Source organism: Phoca vitulina, unplaced genomic scaffold (genome assembly GCF_004348235.1).
Source record: "Phoca vitulina isolate PV1807 unplaced genomic scaffold, GSC_HSeal_1.0 scaffold62, whole genome shotgun sequence".
Taxonomy (NCBI): Eukaryota; Metazoa; Chordata; class Mammalia; order Carnivora; family Phocidae; genus Phoca; species Phoca vitulina.
Window position 1 is genome coordinate 4,161,728 of NW_022589765.1, and position 6,726 is coordinate 4,168,453.

The window sequence follows — 6,726 nt, forward strand, 5'->3', positions numbered from 1 at the left end:
TACTGTTGCTTAAGATGACATTTCTGCTTCCTTTCAACTGCTCTTCTAAATCGCCGTGGAAATGAGTGAATGGTCAAAACCAAATGCACTGGGTGTTATACGCAAACAATGAATCATGGAACACTACATCAAAAACTAATGATGTAATGTATGGTGATTAACATAACATAACAAAATTAAATTAAAAAAAAAACACCAAAAACCAAATGCAAACTAAGTTGGTTAATGATTCAGAAAAGGGATCTAAGAGGACACTAACCCAAGCCCTAGTTTACTTTTAAATTGTAACTTAAGAAAATAATTACAACCTGGAGGAGGAAAAATATACTTAAAGGAAAGATTGTACCCCTAAAGAGGCCAAAGGAGAGGCCAAAATGAGCTTAGTATTTGATTCATTTGTATTAAACAGTTCAGCTCTTCAGATGAAAGCTGCAGCCTCTGTGTGATACCCAAAAAATCCAGTGCCTGACATTCCGATCCCCTTTTTCCTGAGAACCCATGGAAATAGAATGCACAATCATCGTGGCCCCCCACTGGCCACTTCGTATTCATTCATTCTTTTTAATAACATTTTGTTTTCCACTTGGAAAATTACCTGCCTCTCATTGTATGCAATATGGCTCAAGTAGTCAATGGAAGTGTTGTGCCCACCATAAGGATTCTGAGGAATACTAGGGAAAGCAATGTCTAAGAGAAGAAAAGGACTGAGTGAAATTTGTGATATGAAATCCAGACTTGTATTACTTCGAATATCAGAAGAAATGTGACCTTACTTTGTACTCCAAATCAGATGACACAGGGCATACTGATAACCAGGAATAAAAAGAATGGAAAGAAATATACCAATGGTTAGGTGTGCTCATTTCTGGATCATGAGACAACTGATGTTTAGTATTATTGTCTTCTTCTTCTTCTTTTTAAAAGATTTTATTTATTTATTTCTTCTTCTTTATTTAGAGAGACGGTGTGTGCGCACCTATGAGTGGGGGGAGGGGCAGAGGGAGAGGGAGAGAGAATCTTAAGCAGGCTCCATGGAGCCTGACATGGGTCTTGATCCCAGGACCCTGAGATCCTGACCTGAGCCGAAATCAAGAGTCTGACGCTTAACCAACTGAGCCACCTAGGTATTTTCTTTTTTATAAAAGAAGAAAGGGTCATGCTTATTATATAATATTTAAAATCACATAAAACAGTCCAATATGTTTGTTTAAAAATACCTCAGTACGTGTGCTGTCCTACTTTGGGAAGCCAGACAAGGCTTGGTCTGGTGAGATGGCGCACTTCCTCCCAAGGTCACCATCCCAAGCAGCCTGAGGCCTTGGAGAATAGGTTCCCTTTCTTATTTCAGGATCACAAACTAATCCATTGCTCCTATTGCCTAAGATTTGAAGTTTTCAGCACATGTAATCACATGAATACACAGTCCAGCATAAATACCTCATGAGAAACTTGAATATATTTTAAGCCAAATCACAAGAAAAAGATCTCATGATACTCAACTTTCTTAATGCAGGTATATAGCTTCTCCCATTGTCATTGCCTCTGTCAGTCTGAGTCTGAGCCTAGGAATCTCTCTCTCTCGCTCTCTCTCATCTTTTCTGCCCTTGTCTTAGGTCTTTGTTTCTGGCTGAGGCCAAAGGAGAGGCAAAAATGGGCTTAATATTTCTTTCCGTTGTATTAAACAGTTCAGCTCTTCAGATGAAAGCTGCAGTCTCTGTCTTATATCCCAAAAATACAATGCCTGACATTCAGAGTCCCTTTTTCTTGATCAAGAACAGTTTATTCTATTGCTTCTGTGGTCTTTCTTGCCTGATCAGATTTATAAAAATTCTCTTAGCTGTTTACAACTCTGTCTCCTGTTGTAAGCAGCCCGCACAATCCAACTGATAACTCATTCCCTATGCATTTGCAGCATATGTCTTTCGCTCAGATTGGTGCTAACCACAGGACTGGTTTGCATGTTAATGACAACATCATTTTCTCCCTGAAAGTTTCACGGCCCTTTCTCGCAAATTAGAATATACTTAAGATCCCGTTGTAATTGTAACATATTGGAGACTCGAGTTATCCAGGGTCACTCCCTAGTTCACAGTCACTTCTGGGAGTCTGGTGGAAAGAAGAAAATCTACGTTTGAAGTGGTCCTTTTTCCAAATTGGTAAAGCTTAGAATATAAGCACTTGAGTTGTGATTTTTTTTTTTTCCTGAAAACATAGAACAGCACTGAGTAGAAACGTTATATGGCAAGAATCAAAATTTGGGAGGCTTTTACTTGAGTTATTTTTATAGAGTAGATTTTGTCCAGATACAAAATTATGGTTCTGCACATGTATATTTCACTTTTAACTTTTATACTTGTCCTGGCTCTCTGAGATGAAGGCACTTAATCCACCTCCTCTGTAATATCTACCCTTAAGACTCTTGGCAATATTAATTCTTTACTATAAAGAATACCACAGTGGGTATGACAGATAACATTCCTGCTTTCATGGACCTTACATCTAGTTGGGGCAGGGGGAGAAAATAAACAGTAAGCAATTCAATAATCGAGATAATTTCAGTAGGTGATGAGTGCTATGAAGAAAATTAAAGGGACTATGATAGAGATTGATCTATGGAGTGGAGAAGAAGCAGAAAATGCAAAGGCCCTGTAGTGGTGTGTATAATAAATCCATATGGAGCATAGTGTGCAAGGGGGGTGGGGTGAGAAACAAAGTTAGAGAGGTAAGCAAGGGTAGATCATGAGAGCTCTTCTCTCATACATTAAGAATTTTAATATCATTCAAATTGTGATGGGAAGCCATTAGACAATTTTGAGCAAAGATGCAGTTTGATCTGTTTCAAGAATATCACTCTGACTGCTGTGTAAGAAAGAATATAAAGAAATGGGAGTAAAATTGGGGAAACTTGTTATGGGATAGTGAGTGCCAAGATCTTAAGTGAGAAGGCTTGGATTAGAATTGTAGAAATCGAGACAGGGAGGAATGGTCAGATTTTGGATATATTTTGGAGGAAGAATTTTCAGGACTTTCTGATGGATTTGATATGGTAGTGATTATGGCCTGAAAAGTTCAAAGGAAGACATGATTGGAAGATGTATTCATTTAAGTTTATACTGTAAAATTCTGAATGATAAATTTAACATGACCATAAAACAAATTACTGCTCACATTTTTCTGCATACTCTGGGCAAGACTTGTGGTCATCATCAACAGAGGACAGTAATGACTTTAAAGAGAATCACTAGAAACTAGTATTCAAAAGAGGCAGGATGGATGATGTAGTGTCATGAGTAGTGGCATGACCAGCATTAAATAAATGGTATTAAGGAACTGTAGAGGCAAGAAGATCTACATTATTTCATAATAAACTGGTTGCAAAGAGCCATGGTATCATGAATAATACCAGTATTGCTATGCCTTTTTTTTCATGCTGAGAAATATGAAATTAGCCAGAAATGGCACATTTGACAATAAAATACAGAAAGGGATTTTTTCTGAACAGAAAGAAATAGTGCCTGGACATGACTAAGATTCTTCACATGTATTTTTTTAAATTTTTTTATTTATTCATTTGAGAGAGAGAGACAGAGAGAGAACAGAAAGAGCACAAGTAGGGGGAGAGGCAGAGTCAGAGAGAGAAGCAGACTCCCCGCTGAGCTGGAAGCCTGACATGGGACTCATTCCCAGGACCTGAAGATCATGACCTGAGCCAAAGGCAGATGCTTAACCATCTGAGCCACCCATACATGTATTTTTTGTTTAATAAACAAATGTAAATGTATCTCTTCTCTATCCATTATTCAAAATCTTCATCTATCTAGTATTCTAAATCTTTATCAATAAATCACTGTACTTCATATGGGCCCACTGATTTTATAGTATGTTTTAAAATGAAGTTGTTTATATAGTCAGAGACCCCACAAAAATACTTGCCCAGGCTCCTAGAAATGGCCCTGTTTCTGTTTATCCAGGCACCCAAGTTCTATTTAATTTTTTAAAAATTTTCATTTATTTATTTGACAGAGAGAAAGAGCACAAGCAGGAGGAGCTACAGAGGGAGAGGGAGAACCAGGCTCCCCACTGAGCAGGGAGCCCGATGTGGGGCTCAATCCCAGGACCCTGGGATCATGATCTGAGCAGAAGGCAGATGTGTAACCGACTGAGCCACCCAGGCACCCCCCAAGTTCTATTTCTTTCCCTGTACTATGAATTTACATTTCTCTCTCATACACATGGTAATTTTCTTTTAATCTAGAATCATCAATGGAGACATTCTAAAAATGTTAATTTTCAGAAAAAAACCTTAAACTTGCTTATTTAGGAACTGAAATGTTTAGAAAGGCAGTAAGAAATGGATTATATTTTATACAAATTCATATCCAAGAGGATAAAATAGTCTAAGAGAATATAAAAAATGTTTGCTTGATGATTGAAAAAACAGATCAATATAACCATCAAATATCAGACTGTGCAACACATTGCTGTTCATTGAGATATGTCATCAATATCTTCAAACAGCACCAAATTTCAGTGCTAAAAGCACTGAAAAAAATTGCTTGACTATAGTCTTAGAGGTTTTATTCTCTAGTTTGCTACAAGAATGTCTGTCAATTTTCATTGTGGTATGTCAGCCTGAAATGACAACTTTATTTGCTTGTAGCTTCTAATTTGCTGCTTCTAATATTCTATAGATTGGAGAACAAAATAAGTAAGTTTATTTTGCTTGTAATCAAAGATATATAGATATCTATATATTGATATAGACATATCGATATGTGACTCTGAGCAAGGGATGAAATACTTCTATGCAATAAAATACTAAAATATTTGGACTTTAGTTCATGGGATTTATGAAACTATCTCAGGTTTAATTTTTGGTCTGTCCATTTCTAGGATCCAGGTTGAAGTTGCTGGAAGTCTATTTAATATTCTTGTGCGTGTTTGTATTTGTATGTGTGTGTTGAGATTAGATTTTATATTTTGTATACATCTATCTTACTATATTATAAACACCAGATTTGACTTAATATCCTAAACCAGAAGGAAATGATTATTAGATTAATTAATTAGGGGCATGTTCATACCTCCGATGTTGACATTCTTCATGTTTGTTTGAACTGGTGGTCCCCTTAGTTCATTAGTCTTTAGTGTTTGTCAATAAAAGAAAAACAGTACTTGAATTTTGCCAGTGTATATGAACTGCATAGCCTAGCAGGGTCCCAATCCAAGCCAATAGTTTAATTGAATGAAGGGTTCTCTGGAAGACTCATGGTTTTATATAAGAGCAATAAAATTTTAAATGTATCTATCTAATGTATTTACTAATAGCAGTTACTTGTTTTACAGTAAGCCCAGTCATCTTTTGTAGTGAAAATTGTACCTTCACACCCCAGGGCTCCCTCCCTATTAAACCCTCAGAGTCACAAAGAGTGGCTATTCTTTTGGCTTTCCTAATCCACTGGTACTATGCAACAGTACCACAACAATCCTCTAATCTCCTTTAAAATAATAATGAAACTTCTCTTTTTTCTGAAAAATCTGAAGTCGGGACAGCCTCAGTCTATCCTCTGGACTCTCACCTGTGTCCCTTGTTCCCTGAGTTATTCACTGTGGCAGATACAAATGAACTACAAATCTTTGAGAAATAGCAGCAATCTTATCTTTCTTTAATTCCCTTTCCTTTATAAAAATGACCTTAGTTACCTTTCTAGCCTATAGGAGAATACCTATCAAAGGAGGCCCTAGGAGTCTTTTAAGCTTTCAGGTCAGCATTATGCTTTTGAAGAAAAGAACTCTGCTAGGACTCAGAAGACCTGGATTATTCTTTGTGTCTCCTTGGTAACTCATTTCTTGACCTTGAATAAGTCACTGAAGGCCTTGCTAGGCCTCAAATTCTTCACTTATAAAAAAGGGTATATTTCCTGATTAATGTATGCTAAGTTTATCTCCCCAATAATGCTGAAATTTATTCATGGGAAGAATCTCTCCTTTGGCTCATGGCGTATGTATTATGTGGTGATTAGGTCACAAGAGTGGAGCTGTCATGAATATCCCATTCGCAAAGCCCTTATAAAAGGGACCCCAGAGAGCTCCCTCATTCCTTTTGCCACATGAGGACACAGTAAGGAGATGGACATTGATGAACCAGTAAGTGGGTTCTCACCAGACAGAGAAGCTACCACTGCCCTGATCTTGGACTTCTCCAGCCTCCACAACTATGAGAAATAAATTTCTGTTGTTTATAAGACACCTAGTCTATGATATTTTTGTTATGACAGCCCAGACAAAGATACCACAGACGCATGTGTAGCAATCCCCTACCTTGCAAAGCTTGATGGATTCCCAGACATGATATGCAGTGGCTGCCGTTGAACATAAGTCCCTCAGTTTATGAAGATGATTGCTGCCCTGCTAAAGCTAGTGCTCAATCTCTTTCTTTCTCAATCTCAGTCTCTCTCTGTCTTGGCAGGGGTAAATAATCCTTGAGTTCAAGAGGTTGGGGAGGATGGGATATGTGTTGATTCTACATTTAAGACAGTGGATCCCTTCTGACTCTTCCTTAAGTCTGTCCCTAGCTAAGTTTCTGTTATGGACTAAATGTTTGTGTGCCCCTCCACCCCCCAAATCCATATGTTGAAGCCCTAACCCCCTATGTGATGGTATTTGGAGATGGGGCCTCTGGGAGGTAATGAGGTTTTAATGAAGTCTTGAGGGTTGAGCCCCCAT